Source organism: Onychostoma macrolepis, chromosome 15, assembly GCF_012432095.1.
Source record: "Onychostoma macrolepis isolate SWU-2019 chromosome 15, ASM1243209v1, whole genome shotgun sequence".
NCBI classification, from domain to species: domain Eukaryota; kingdom Metazoa; phylum Chordata; class Actinopteri; order Cypriniformes; family Cyprinidae; genus Onychostoma; species Onychostoma macrolepis.
The window spans coordinates 26550123-26566354 of NC_081169.1; the positions used below are offsets into that span (position 1 = coordinate 26550123).

Below are 16232 nucleotides of genomic sequence, written 5' to 3' on the forward strand. Positions count from 1 at the left end.
CAGCATCTTCACCTCCAAGATCATCTGAGACCAGCCACCCGGACAGCTGCTGCAACAATCGGTTTGCATAACCAAAGAATTTCTGCGCAAACCGTCAGAAACCTTCTCAGGGAAGCTCATCTGCATGCTCGTTGTCCTCATCGAGGTCTCGACCTGACTGCAGCTCGTCGTCGTAACCGACTTGAGTGGGCAAATGCTCACATTCGATGGCGTCTGGCAATTTGGAAAGGTGTTCTCTTCACGGATGAATCCCGGTTTTCACTGTACAGGGCAGATGGCAGACAGCGTGTATGGCATCGTGTGGGTGAGTGGTTTGCTGATGTCAACATTGAGGATCGGGTGGGCCATGGTGGCGGTGGGGTTATAGTATGGGCAGGCGTATGTTATGGACAACAAACACAGGTGCATTTTATTGATGGCATTTTGAATGCACAGAGATACCGTAACGAGATCCTGAGGCCCATTGTTGTGCCATTCATCCACGACCATCACCTCATGTTGCAGCATGATAATGCATGGCCCCATATTGCAAGGAACTGTACACAATTCCTGGAAGCTGAAAACATCCCAGTTCTTGCATGGCCAGCATACTCACCGGACATGTCACCCATTGAGCATGCTTGGGATGCTCTGGATCAGCGTATACGACATCATGTTCCAGTTCCTGCCAATATCCAGCAACTTCACACAGCCATTGAAGAGGAGTTGACCAACATTCCACAGGCCACAATCAACAACCTGATCAACTCTATGCGAAGGAGATGTGTTGTACTGCGTGAGGCAAATGGTAGTCACACCAGATGCTGACTGGTATTCGGACCCCCCAGACCCCCCCCAATACAGTAAAACTGCACATTTTAGAGTGACCTTTTATTGTGGCCAGCCTAAGGCACAACTGTGCAATAATCATGCTGTCTAATTAGCATCTTGATATGCCACACCTGTGAGGTGGATGGAGTATCTCGGCAAAAGAGAAGTGCTCACTAACACAGATTTAGACAGATTTGTGAACAATATTTGAGAGAAATAGGCCTTTTGTGTACATAGAAAAAGTCTTAGATCTTTGAGTTCAGCTCATGAAAAATGGGGGAAAAAACAAAAGTGTTGCGTTTATAATTTTGTTCAGTGTATATTTTTTGTAAAATAGTTTTAATTTTAATTTTAAAGTTTAAAAGTCATTTTGTTGTTTTTGTCATTTGTATTAACTTTTTTGTCTATATATATGCATACAGTGGTGTGAAAAAGTGTTGGCCCCCTTCCTGATTTTTAAATTTTTTGCACGTTTGTCACACTTTAATGTTTCAGATCATCAAACAAATTTAAATATTAATCAAAGATAACGCAAGTAAACACAACATGCGGTTTTTAAATGAAGTTTTTTATTATGAAGGGAAAACAAAATCCAAACCCACATGGCCCTGTGTGAAAAAGTGCCCCCTCCTATTACATCATGAAAGAACTGTGATTAACCACATTATTTTAGAAAGCTGAGTTAAATTTCACTAGCCAAACCCAGGCCTGATTACTGCCAGACCTGTTGAATCAAGAAATCACTTAAGTAGAACCTGTCTGTGGTGTGCACTCGGGTTATGCAGCAGGACAATGATTCCAAGCACAGCAGTAAGTCCAACTCTGAATGTCTCAAGAAAAACAAAATTAAGGTTTTGGAGTGGCCAAATCAAAGTCTGGACTTAAATCCAAATGAAATGCTGTGGCATGACCTTCATGCTCGAAAACCCTCCAATGTGGCTGAATTAAAACAATTCTGCAAAGAAGAGTGGGCCAAAATTCCTCCACAGCAATGTGAAAAACTCATTGCCAGTTATCGCAAATGCTTGATTGCAGTTGTTGCTGCAAAGGGTGGCACAATCAGTTATTAGGTTTAGGGGGCGATCACTTTTTCACACAGTGCCATATGGGTTTGGATTTAGTTTTCCCTTCATAATAAAAAACTTCATTTAAAAACTGCATGTTGTGTTTACTTGTGTTATCTTTGATTAATATTTAAATTTGTTTGATGATCTGAAACATTAAAGTGTGACAAACATGCAAAAAAATCAGGAAGGGGGCCAACACTTTTTCACACCACTGTATATAGTTTCAAGTTTACATTTTTAATTGTAGTTAATTTAGTATTTAATATTATTTAAAAAATTATAATTTTATTGCTTATTAATTAATTAATTTATTGTTTATTAATGTTTATTTTAAGTTTTTTTTATTGTTTTAGTTAATGATAACCCTGACTTGAGCAATATATACTGTTTAAAAAAAAAAAAAAAAAAAAAAAGTTGAGCCAACTCAAAATTTTAATGCAAACAGTTTCAGCAGATTTTTGAGTTTTCTCAACTTGTCGTTTTACGTTTATACAACAAAAATTTGAGAATCTCCCACAAAAATAAGTTGAGTAAACTCAAAAATCTGCTGAAGCTGGTTGCCTTAATTTTAAGTTGGCTCAACTTTTCTTTTCTTTTTTTTACAGCGTAGAAATATAGAGAGCAATATATAGAGCGAAGTCTTGATTTTGGCTACTAAACGGCCACCCATCAACCATTCTGCATGGGCAAACATCATTTAAATTTGCATTTCATTTGAAAATATAAAAATCGGTAACACTATTTCGATAGTCCACTTTAGACATTCTACTAACAGTAAGTAACTTTGCAACTACATATCAACTAGCAGTCATTAGAGTATTAGTAGACTGTCTGCTTAATATCTTCAACACTTTATTTTGATGGGTCCACAACATACAACATACTGACTATAAGAAACTTTGCAAGTATATGTCAACTTATTCTACTAACCCTAAACCTACCCTACTGAGAGTTAGTAGACATGTAGCTACAAATTGATAATTAGTTGACATGTAGTTACAACGTTTCTTATAGTTAGTAGAATGTCTAAAGTGGACTGTCAAAATAAAGTGTAACCTAAAAATCTCATTAAATCTAGTAAAATCTAGCAACACAAACGTGGATAAGCAGGGCCGACCGTCTCAGGTCTCAGTACTTGTGTTCGTTGAATAAAGCTCATAATTATGTTTCTAAATTTACATCAGTAATAACACAGAACTCAGAGCAGCTTCAGGCTGGAATGCTGCCGGCCGCGAGCCCGACCACAACACACACACACACACACACACACACGCGCACACACACATACACACACGCACGCACACACACACACACACACACGCACGCACGCAGACACAATGGTGTATATAATGTCTTATTTTTCTCCAGAGGGAGTTCCGATACCTCTCTTTTTTTTTTTGTCTTTCTCGTCTCTCACTATATCAAACCTGATCATATTTCTCCTCCACCCCCTAATCCTTCATTTTTCCTTCCTCACACTTACACACACACACACACACACACTCACCATTTCAGTTCCTTATGGTGTGGCTTCTTTTCATTTGCCTGCAAGGTGTCAACGGTTCCACGACTCCATAAATAAAAGATTCATCACTCAAAAGCCAACAGAGCAACAGTCTCTCATTCTCTCTCTCTCTCTCGCTGTCTTTCTGATTCTTTTCCACATACTTTTTGTTACCTAGCACTCACAAATATTACACACAGAGTAACACAATCTCTATAGACTGACCCCGTGTATGTGTTTGCACACATGTTGAAGAGTTTGACACTGACTCGCCGCAGCTGCTGCTGTGTAAGAGCAGTAATAGTCGGGTCTGCTGCTCTCGTTTATTTTACAGCGCCGTCCGTTCCCTCGATCAGCTCTTTGTCGGTTCTCACACAGTCTTCTACTGTTCTCCTCTGTTCTGGCGCTCTGCCCTCGTAGACAGGAACTCAACCGTCACACTTCTAATGTTCTTTAAACCAACGCTTTTTACACTACCACTGTGTGCATTATTTAAAGAAACAGTTGTATTTTTAAAACCTTTGATATATACACTCAGTGGCTGGTTTTCAATGGGTTTTTACTGCCAAAGAGTGCAGCGTTTATTGGACTATGAGTAAAATAAATATTCTTGTTTATTCAAGATGAAAAAGCCATTTGACTTCTGGCATGTGATGCATTTCAGAACAAAACATAATATTTAATGAGAAAAAAAAAATATTAAAGTAAATGTAAAATGAATAAATGAATACATAAAATATTGATTGGATTGTGAAAAGTGGTTTCTGATGTGTGACAGGTCATTGGAAATGAAGGTTTGAAAAATAAGAACAATAAGTCATCGTAGAGGCAGAATGTTTTTGTTTTTTTAGTTGTTTTGATGAGTCGTGTACAATTAGGGATGGCTTATTTTTTTAAAATTTTCCATCAGAAATTAAAGTAAATAAGTTTTTTTTTTTTTTTTTTTTAGCACAAAACGCAAATTTCAATCATTTTCTCTGTTTTGGTGTATATCAAATGGAGACTGCTTCTTGAATGAGAAAAATTGGGGACTTTATGGATTAAAGTAAATATAATTAATAAATTGTAATAAAATACATTTTAAATACATTAAAATAAAATAAATTAAAATAAAATATTGATTGGATTCTGGAAAATGGTTTCTCTGTGACAAGTGATTGGCTTTAAAAAAATAATAATAATAACTTTCGCTGATAAATCATGCACAATAAGGGACTTTTTTTGCATTTAAAGTTGGCATAAAATGGAAAGTGCAATAAGTCTTCCTTATTTTTATGTATATCGAAACGTCTTCTCAAATGAGACAAAATGCTGGACAGGACTTCGTCTGTTGAAAATGGATTGGATTGTTGCTCAGACAGCACATTTATATCTCCAAGACGTCTTTTAAAGAGCACTTAATTTGAGAAACATCTGCTGTGTACAAACATCTTTTAAATAGCAGTTTTACATGCATTCTAAATCATAAACATCTTTATTTAACATCTGACAGGAAATGTCTCTGGTACATATTACAGATTAGCAAGTGCTCTAAAAATGTATTTTCCATAAGAAAACATCATCAAAACTCATGTTATAACCTGTTCCTATATGAATTATCCAGGTAGTTCATAAGGTTCCACCTCGTAGAAAGTAGTCGAAATCCTTGGATTGAGTTACAACTATGGCCAACTTCATAGCTCAAGCTGTAATTACCACTTAATTACCAAATCAAATCATGTTGTTAGTAATCAAATTGATATCATATGCTGATTAATTAATTCAGTTAACTGCATTTAATTGCATGTATTAATGCTGAGAAAAGCCCCCAAATAAAGGTTCACACAGGATATTTTTAAATGTAATGTTCATCCCAAAATGAAAATTGTCATCATTTTCTCACCCTCAAGTTGTTCCAAACCTGTTTGAGTTGCTTTCTTCTGTTAAGCACAGAAACATTATATTTTGAAGAATGTTGGTAACCAAACAATTGACAGTAGCCATTGACTTCCATAGTATGGAAAAAAAATACTATGAAAGTCAATGGCCGATAACTGTGATGAGAGTAGGGTCCTATCTATTCCTAACGCTCCTAATATTCTGTAAAGGAATGCTTGTGTGCTGTACGATGACCGTCTCGATCAATGTGTTTGTGGCAGCATGGCTTTGTTTACCACCCGCAGGCTCGTCTTTTAGGACTCCGTCCAAATGAACAGAGCCAAACCGGATCCAGTCTGAGATTTCACTTTTGGAAAAGGTCCAGGAGTTCCATCAGAAAACAGTTGCAGTATCCCAATTTGTGCCGGGTTTTGGAACCCAGAGTGTGTAAAATACAGAAAAACCCTCTCAGTTCCGTCCTGCTGAAGTTATCATTCAATGTGAAGCGGCTCGACGGGCCAAGCCACAAACGAATCTCTGTTGGTACCCTTCCTTAATCTGATCTGATGCGCTTTTTGTGTGGATGTCACACCACCCACTTAGTTTAAAAGAAAATCCCTGGTCATGGCCTGTCCCAAGACTTGAGACACATGTCCAAGTGTTCTTGGATCAATGTTGGTGTGGCGCGGCTGAATTGGACTTTGTGTTACCCTCAGTTTCTGTAGTCTCCTGATTTTAACGCATCCATGATTCTATCCAAATGCATCCTAAATCTCTTTAAGTCTTAGTTTTTGTTTATGTTGATCTAGTTGAAACTTGAATTTCTTCAACGTTAAATATTGAAATGTTGTCTGATATTATATAGATTATTTTGCTTTTTTTTTTTTTTTTTTTAAATAGGCTTGGCTGCTACCCAAAATTTGCATGGTTAATTTACTCCCAAATCAGTAGATCTCCCAGAAACATTTCACATGAAATTACATGTTGAATAAATATTATTTCTTATATAGTTGTGTGTGTGTGTGTGTGTGTGTATTAGTGCTGTCAAACGATTAATCGCGATTAATTGCATTCAAAATAAAAGTTTTGTTTGCATAATGTGTTCTGTGTATATTTATTATGTATATATAAATACACACATACTGTATATATTTTGAAAATATTTACATGTATTTGTTTATATTTATATTCATATAATTTATATTATAATAAATGTATTTAATATATAAACATACAATTTTTCTGAAATATGTACATGTCTGTGTATTTAAATATACATAATACATATACACATCATACATACTTGTATTATGTAAACAAAAACTTTTATTTTGGATGTGATTAATCGCGATTTAATTGTTTGACAGCACTAATATATTTATATATATATATATATATATATATATATATATATTTATTTATATATACATACATAAAATAAAAATAAAACACACATACACACAATATATAACATATTTAAAATTTATATTAGCCATTATATATTATATTATACTATACTATACTATACTGTAGATTTTTTTCTTGACTTGTTTGCTGAGATTCACTTGAACAGAATCTATTAAATCATTACAATTACTTTTTTCTACCTTATAAATTGAATGCAGTCAGAATCGATTTTACAGCACAACTCTGTCGTGAGGAAAAATAGCCTGTGGTTCGTACCTTTTTATAGCGGTTATCAGTTCTAACATTATTGACAGTTTCAGAGGTTTGACGAAAATAGGTTCACTTTCATTTATTCATTTATAAACATAATTGGCTGCTAGAAACAACCCCCCCCCCAAGAGGATGTTCTTCCTAGATGAACTGAGTGGCCTTATCTTGTTGTCTAATTTCATGTTAATGAATCATATTAGACCAGGTTTTTTCCTGCACCCTGTACTTGAATGATTCAGATAATATATGTATCCGCACCTCATTACTCTGCTATATGAATATAAAAGGGTTATTCTGTGCAAGTATCAGACTGTGATGAATCTAAACTGTATTTAATAGAGCTTTAAAAGATGCTGGGGAATTCATAACTCGCAGGTGTGTGTGCTTCCACAGAAACGCAGGATAAGTGAGTGTTTTTGTATGGAAGAGAGTGAATTTAATCTCTCAGATAAAGTAGACGTATAGACTAGACCTTAAACTGACCTGTATTGAGTTCTCTCTCTGCGCGCCTGCGTGCGTCCGTTTCACAGGTGGGAAATAGCCTTTGTCCTTCAGACGTGCTTTCGTAAAATAGCCCAGTTTTGTCTTTGATTGGAGTTTGTCCTTGGAAGTCACAGAGTGTGTCTGTGTGAGAACTGGAGCACTAGCGTCGACTTCAGTGTGTTGATACATTTCTCAGGGCTTTTAGAAGTGCCACTGTACAAACATCAGAAGTCGTCACACGCTTTCTGCTCAAATCCAGAAATACGTAACAAATCTAAGCTGCCTTGGAATATTTGCCAGAAAAGGACATCCACGGCATCGTTCTACCAGCTTTAAAGTTCTCCATTTATTCTAGTCGTTTTTACTCTACGCTAGTGAAATACAATGTCTGGAGCTGTCAGCACCCCGATGTATCCAAATATGTGGGTTCAAAACCACACTTGGCTTATATAAAAACCTCATCCTGACATAAAGGATGAAAAAATTCAGGCAGTCTGTGAAGGTTTCCTGAACAGCGTGTGCAAATTTACTGGTTGAACTTGTAGAGCGTGACCTGACCCGGTCCATTAAAACCTCCTGAAAAAGAAAGACAGGAAAGGGTAGGCTAATTTAAACGGCATTATGTTGTCATCAACTTGTTACAGCACAAGTTAACCAATCGTCAGCTGCGAATCTACCAAGCTTTGGCCAACTGTCAGTAGATTCGTATCTGATGACTGTCTGGTTGGCCAATCATCTTCCACGAATCTGCTGAACACTGGCCAATTGTTAGCTACAGATTAGTACAATAGTGTCAGACTTATTTTGATGTTTAAATGGTTTGTTTCAGTGAACATTTAAAAATTGGGCGTTTTGCACCATTTTAGTGTTCGGAAATCCTGTGATTAACTCGCAAACAGAAAGAGTCATTCAGTCTGATTTGTGAACTGCTTCAACTGAATCATTTAAAAGTTTGGATCCTAAACCATGATTCTCATACTTGAAATTGTTCAACCGGCAATCATCTTTTACAAATCTACTGAACTCTGGCCAGTCGTTAGCTACAGATTTGTTGACTATTAGTCAATAGTGTTGAAGTCCAACTCATTTTAATGAATCAGTTTGTTTCAATGAACCTGAGAATCACCCAGAATTATTCATTTTGTTTTGTGGACTGCTTCAACTGAATCATTTAGAAGTTTGGACTTAAAACAACGATTCACTTGTACATTTTTCAACCATCTGCCATGAATCAACTGAACTCTGGATAATCAGTAGCTATGGGTTTCTTGACTGTTAGTGTTGGGAAGTATGATTTATTTGGACAAATCATATTTGAAACAAACAATTTTAAAAAGCTGTTAAAAGTAAAACAGATAGTTGGTTATTTATATAATTTTAGTTAATGAATCCTTTGAGTGAATCCTTTAAAATCTGATCAGTCAGATTCATCATTTAAAAGAATCATTCAGTCATATTCGCGAACTGCTTCGATTGGTTCAGAAGACTTGACTCAAAACAATGATTTTGTTCTAAAGCGAATCATTTGTCATGAATCTGCTGAACTCTGACTCGTTCCAACAAATCACTTCTTTTTAAACAGTTTGTTTCAATGAACATGGAATGGAAAACTATTGATTATTTTATGTCTTTTTAGAGTTCCTGAGTCAGTATTCAATAGTGTTGGGAAGTCTGACTCATTTCAATTGCTTTTTCCAAAAATGTGTTTTTGTATAGTACCCTTTGAGTGAGTTTTAACCAAAACCAACAATCAGATCAGTCCCATTCATCCACCAATAGTTTATTCTGAATTTTGAACTACTTTTATAAGATTAATTTAAAAGATTTGACTCAAATCATTGATTCCTTTTGTAAATCGGTCTACTGACCAATCATTAGCCACTGATCTACTGACCGCCGGTGCAAAAAGCCCACAACAGAAATGCCCAAAAGTAATTACAATCAGCAAGAGGAGAAAATACAGTTATTGACTTTTCTGATTAAACGGAAGAACTTGAACTCGGCCTCCTCACATCTCAAGAAAGAAATTATAGTAAGTAGTCCCGCAGCCGAAGACAAAATGAATCTAGTGTGTCTGTGCATAATGTATTTAATTATTATTTCCTCTTGAGAGAGAATGTGAGACGAGTCAATCAGTGTCTTACCAACCATCTCAATATTGGTCTGCCTGCTGGTGTGTGTAAATGTATTGTAATGTCTGGTCTATGTATAGACTGTCTGTCTCCGTGTGTGTGGAGGTTAACAGGGTGTGTTCTGTTGAGGCTTGAGTTACATAGGCGACCTGCTTATAGTAAGTGATTTACCAGTCCTCCTCTCAACAGACAATGTGTGTGTGGGGGTGTGTGTGACATTTAGAGACGCTGCTCACTTTTGAGTGCACTCTCCTCACTGATAACCCTTTAACCTGCAGACAAAGAGAGCGAGACTGAGTGAGTTCTTGTGGAGACAGATATCAAAAAGTAGAAAACCATGGAAAAGAGTAACGAAAAACAGTCTCTCGGTCTCACGGGGCGTTCATATATGTACATTGTTTTGCAGCGACAGAGCAAACCGCAATCATTCATTTTCTATGAGAGTCACGATTTCCGATGACATGAGCGATGTGTCTAACGAGGGTGTGTTTAATAACATGACAAAGTTTAAGTTTATGCAAATGAGCAGCGTTTAGATGCGGCACCCCTGTATGATGTTTTGTGATTTGTCTCTGCCAACATATAGGAAAAATGATTTTGATTTATGTATTGACAATCATTTTGATGCTAAATTCTTTATGCACTGCTGCAGTATATACTGTATATAAATGCTTTCCACTCCATGTGGATTTTTTGCGTGAAGATGTTTTTTTAAAATGGAAGAACATATGTGCAGTATTATGATGTTTTGAATGATATGTAAGCAATCCAGGCATCTGCCAAATGCGTAAATTTGAATTAAAAAATGTTATCGCCAATAGGGAAAGGTGTGTGTGTGTATATATATATATATATATATATATATATATATATATATATATATATATATATATATATATATATATATATATATATATATATAATAATATTATAATTCTAATAATAATAATATTATAATTCTAATAATAATATGTTTTTTTTATGTTTAATTGCTTAATTCCTGGTGAAAAACAATTCATAATCCAGATGCAGTTTTATTTTTATGTTATATATTTATTATTATTGTATTTATTAATTTTGTAATTTATATCCAAGTTTTGAATCCACTTTTATTTTTACATTTTCAGTCATTTGCGTGTTTTGTCTTTTTAGCTTCTGTTTTTATTTTAGTTTTAGTCATGTTGGTACTTCACCTTAAAGTTTGTCATTTAGCTACTGAGGCAACATTTTATTTTACGTTACTTGCATTTTTAAGTTTAAGTGTAAATTTTTAATCTATTTCAGCTTTATTTCAATTAACGAAAACATTTCTTTTAATAGTATTAGTTAACATCTCAGTTTTTATGGAAACAGAAACTGCTATATAAAACATTACGAATGGCATTGTGTCCATTCAAACAACTTAAATATTTGTACATATTTACACATATTTTAAGTATTTAGCAATAAACTCAAAATGTGCTGTTTATATACTTAATAAAATGGCAATATTATATTTGTTTTTGATTCAATTACATCATGTGCACTGCATCACAGGATGCATAGTTTATTCACTGATGAACCTCATTAATTTTACCTATGTCTTTTTGTAAGATTTCCATATGCTTTTTGTATAAACTCAAGTTTATAATCTTGCGATTCACCTCAGAGCTGGTTGGTGTGTTGCATGGCCTCTCTGAAATCCCTATGGTGAAAATGAAATGGAAAAATACTTACTTAACCTATACATCGCATTTGGGATCAGATTTTCAAAAGCTGACCAAAAGTGGCCAACAATTCCGCCTCTGTGACCTCTCTCCTTTCTCATCTGTTTCTCTTCTTACCTAGTGTTAGATTTAGAAAGTTCAGTACCAGCTGGACTACCTTTCTGTTAACACACACATGCGCATGCACACAGAAGCACACACTCGGTGTAATGGCTATTGCAGACTGTTGACTATAATAAGCTAAATGATTGAGATATTTTACTTTAGCCCCAGGTTATTTGGGTGTTCAGAGCAGACGTGACATAGATAGACCTCGAGCGTGCTTGTGTGTGTCATTTGTTTTTCAATGTAATTGATACTCTTTCTACAACTTACTACCGCAGCAGCCTTTCCATTATATGTAATGAACTTACCAGATTTCCTTACTGCGTGTGTGTGTGTGTGTGTGTGTGTGTGTGTGTGTTTGAGCTATTTGCGATCACACATATGGAAACTCTCCAGATTGTGTGTATGTGTGTGTGTCTTGAGTTACCGAATGTCAAAAGGCTTCATAAATGTAGAGTTTTCTTTTAATGATGTATGATTTCAAAATGTTATTGCTGTTTAATCAAGACCGCCTGGAACTTTAATACATTGCATGCTATCAGCCTTTTGACGTATGTGGATTTAGTTATAGTTTGAGGATAAGAACTGAAGTAAATCTGAGTAAAACTCCCTTTAGAGATATTCGAAGATGTCTTCATTTGGAAAAACGATTAAACGATGAATAATATTTCAAAAGTTTTCTTGTAGGTTTGGGATTTGTAGTTGGTTTGAGCTATGTCCTCGTTTAGATGGCTAATTAAACGTGTTTGTGCGCATATAAAACATCAGAGAGCTGGAGTGCATAAATGTATTTAGTCATGTCTATTCAAGACATTATATGAAGCGTTCGTGTGTGTGTGAAGTGTATAAGTGTGATTTGACAAGCGTGTGAAATTTCAGTTGCTCGCAGCAGTAGTAACAAAGGGAGGATCAGATAGCAGGGAGAAGTAGAGATTGCACTATAGAAAGAAAGAAAGCGAGGAAAAGGAGGTGGAATTTGATCCTCTGGGGGCTGAGATTTCCCATGACGCACTGGGACGGGAAGCTTCTGTGTCTCTGTGTGTGTTCATAATGAGACGCCGTTATAACGTACGTGGGCATCAGACATTATAGATTCTGAGACTGAAACTGTCAATACAGCCTTATTTCGATTTGTATGATAAGGATATATAAGATTGTTGCATAATCTGTAAGAGCATCCTTTACCGTGGTAAAATCACTGTAGTTCTGAATTGTATTTACTGGTATTTTTATTGCGTTTATAAAAAACTTGCTAATTAGTGAGGTACTTAAGTAACTGTAGAATATTTAAGTTTTTTGTTAACTGTGCCGTTCTGTATATCAATATATTTAGCATTGTCTGTCTGTTCTGTGTCTGTCGTTATATCTACTGTATCATCATATTTGTTGTTTTGTCTGTCTGTCTTTATATTTATCATCTTTCTCTAGTTATATCTATTGTTATCTCTGTCATTGTATGTGTGACCTATATCTATCGGTATACAGTATCTATCTATCATTCCGTTTGTCAATATGTCTGTTTATTGTTTATATCATTCTGTCATTGTCTGTCGTTCTGTCTGTCTCTTATATCTGTTGTTATATCTGTCTGTCGTTATATTCGTTATTATATCTATCATTGTCTTTCATTCTGTCTGTTGTTATGTCTGTCATTTTATCTATCGTTATATCTGTCTGTCGTTCTGTCTGTCTGCTATTATATCAATCATTGTATCTGTCTATCGTTCTGTCTGTCATTGTATGTTTGTCATTCTATATATCGTTCTGTTATCAATTTGTTGTTGTCTATATCATTCTGTCTGTTATATCTATTTATCATGCTATATATAGCCTATCATTTTATATATCATTATCTATCAGTTGTTCTTTCTGTCTGTAGTTATATCTATTACATCTAGTACATCTGTCGTTATTTCTATCATTCTGTCGTTAGGACTATGTATCTATCGTTCTCTCTGTTGCTCTCGCTGTTGTTCATTCTGTGCCCTTCTATCGTTCTTTCTGTCTGATAGACTGCATGGCCTTAAAACATTCACACCTCAAGATTTTAAAACCACTTCAAACTTTCTAGCCAGACTTCCTTGAGCCAACATCAAAGTTTGTCTTGACAAGTTTTCTTCATCTATCTTCTTTTTTCACTCTCTGCTGTGGTTAATGATAATTAATCAACTTCAATCCTTGATTGTGTTGTCTTCATCTGCGGCACCTCACATATTCGACACCTGCTGTATATTAAGTAGGTTTTTGTAGGATTTTTACACTACATTAATGTTTTCTTTAAGAAATAGAGTGAGCTAATTTGACAGGCGGAAGTAAAGAGAAAGGAAGAAAAACAGAACAGCTTGCAGTTATTAATTACCAAAATTACAGTCTGCTTTTTTTAACCTCATTATAACGCAGACACATTTTAGGCAATTTTCCAGACGCAAATCCTTGATTTTAGGCAGCGCTCCGAAAGGCAAATGCTAATGAAATGCATATAAGATGTAAATATTGCACACCAACACAGTGTGAAAGGTAAATTTGCTTGGGAATTTATGTGCAGGCCAACTTTGATCTCACAGCATGAAGATTCTGCATAATAACAAGCTCCTAACGGAAAGTAGGCGTGGTTTGTTGCCGGGGTCTCTCAGGGGGCCAATCAAATCACAACAGTGTTTTGTCAGCCAATAAGCAGAGCCGTGATAACAGCCAATGAGGCCTCTGGTGACCACAATTAAAAACACAAAAGGAGAATTCCTCCAGTGAGAGTTTGAGCGTGCTTATGCAGTCAAAATCTCTTCCATCTCTCTCTCTCTTTCTTTCAAGCAGCCGAGATTTCTTCAATAAATTCTGTGATATTTCTTTACAGCAGGGCAAATTAAAAAGAAATACTGCTCCTGCTAAGAGAAACACTGCTGCTCTCTCTTTCTGGATCTCTCTTCTGTGGTTTCTCTGCTCTCATTTCCTTTTTCTTTTACTCATTCTCGGTCATCTCTTGCTCATTTTTTTCTTTCATTATCACGCTCTGATCCTTCCTGTGTTCTCATTTTCTCTCATCACACCATTTCTTCCCTCCTTTGCCAGCTCCCTCGTTCCCTGTCCTCTTCTCACTCTTTTCTTCAAACTATCGACCGTCCAATGCCACTGTGCCACAGTACAACACAATAAACTCAGTACAAAAGCACAATAGAACACAATATACACGGAAGAATGCAACAAAATAAAACTATAGCAGTGTGATTTTAGTGTTATTTAAATGATAATGTTTTGAATTGGCTTCTATTTTCTTGTTTTTGTTTTTAATTTTAATGTTAGTGTAAGTCTTTTTTTTTTTCTTTTTTTTTCATTTTTAGCCAAGGCAACAATCCTAATTTTCTTATTCATGTTTTTTTTTTCCATTCTAATATTTATATTGTATTTCTGCTTTATTTCACTTAATGAAAAAATTTTCTATATTTTATCTCAGCTTTCAGTTAATGAAAACTATTTTGAGATGCACTACAAAGCAACAACAGAACACAATACATTAGAAAACAGCATAACACAACAACATACAGTAATTCTATAGAACAACTCAATACAGCACAACACAATAGAAATACATTATAGAATGCACAGTAGAATGGAAAAAAGCACAATGCAATGGCAGTGATTTTAGTATTTATATACACTTACAGTATAGTATTTACTAATATTTTGAATTAATGTTTTTGTTTTCAGTTTTATTTTAATGTTTAATTTTGTGATGTGCTTTTGTCATTTTTATTTGATTATTTTTAAAATATGTAATAACATTTATTTCTATTTATTTGTTTTTCTGTATATTTATTTTGTAATCTATTTATATTTATTTATTTTCAGTTTTAGTAATTTTTTAAAATAATTTAGCAACAAACTAATTTTACTTTAGTTAGTTGCAGAGACAGCATTTCTGATTTTCAATTAAGTTTCATTTAGGTTTTTCATCTAGTATTTACATCTTATTTTATTTCAGCTTTATTTCAATGAATGAAAACCATTTTAATAGTTTCAGTTTTAATTAGCAATAACAATACAGCACTACAGTACAAAGCATCAACAGAACACAATACGCACAATGCTGCAGAATAACTCAACAGCACAACACAATAGAGATACATAATAGAATACACAGCAGAATAGAAAACAGACCGACACAGTAATGCACAACACGACTGTCTCTGGTCACTCCGTTGGTGGGACATAGAGGGACGGATTGGATAAATGCTGGCAGCTGTTCAGGATCTATCTCTCTCTCCCTCTCCCTCTGTCTATCTGTCTCTCTCTCTCTCTCTCCCCCCTCTCCCTCTGTCTCTCTCTCTCTGTCTTCTATATTATGCTCTTTTTTTTCTCATCGCTCTGTTCTTCCATTACAGCAGAACTGACGTGCTCTCTGGGGGTTCGGCATATGAGCTATCCTTCTGTGTGTGTGTGTGTGTATGAGAGAGAGAGTGTGAGATGAACTAACTCTCCTGACCGCCTCAGGATCACGTCTCTGAGGATTTCTGGTCAGAAGGAAGATTCTCTGTCAGGTTTCTCTCTCTCAATCGCCTTAGTGCTGTAAAGGAGAGAAGTAGGTCGTCTCACCTCAGGAGAAGTGAAGTGTGTTTACGTGCGAGTGTGTGATAGTGAACGTATTGTTATTCCAGCGGCACGCTGAGGTTTTTGTGTAGGTGAAAGCTGCAGTAGTGTGTAAGGACTTGCTGTCTCCTGGAGAGGAAAGATGTACAGACGTGCAAGACGGAGATTTATGGTGTAAGTTTGTGTGTGTGTTTGTGTGGAGGACTGTCTTTGTGACTGAATCTCAGATTTCCGCTCACAACAACACAGAGATGTAATCAAATCCAACAGAAACCTCACTGTTCACAACATCACAGTCCACAAAACAACA

At 35.5% G+C, this 16232-nt stretch overlaps 1 protein-coding gene across 1 annotated transcript in view; it reads left to right on the forward strand.

Moving 5' to 3' along the window:
* The window catches only part of fat3a (FAT atypical cadherin 3a), a 153980-nt gene that overhangs the window by 31311 nt on the left and 106437 nt on the right, over nt 1–16232 (forward strand).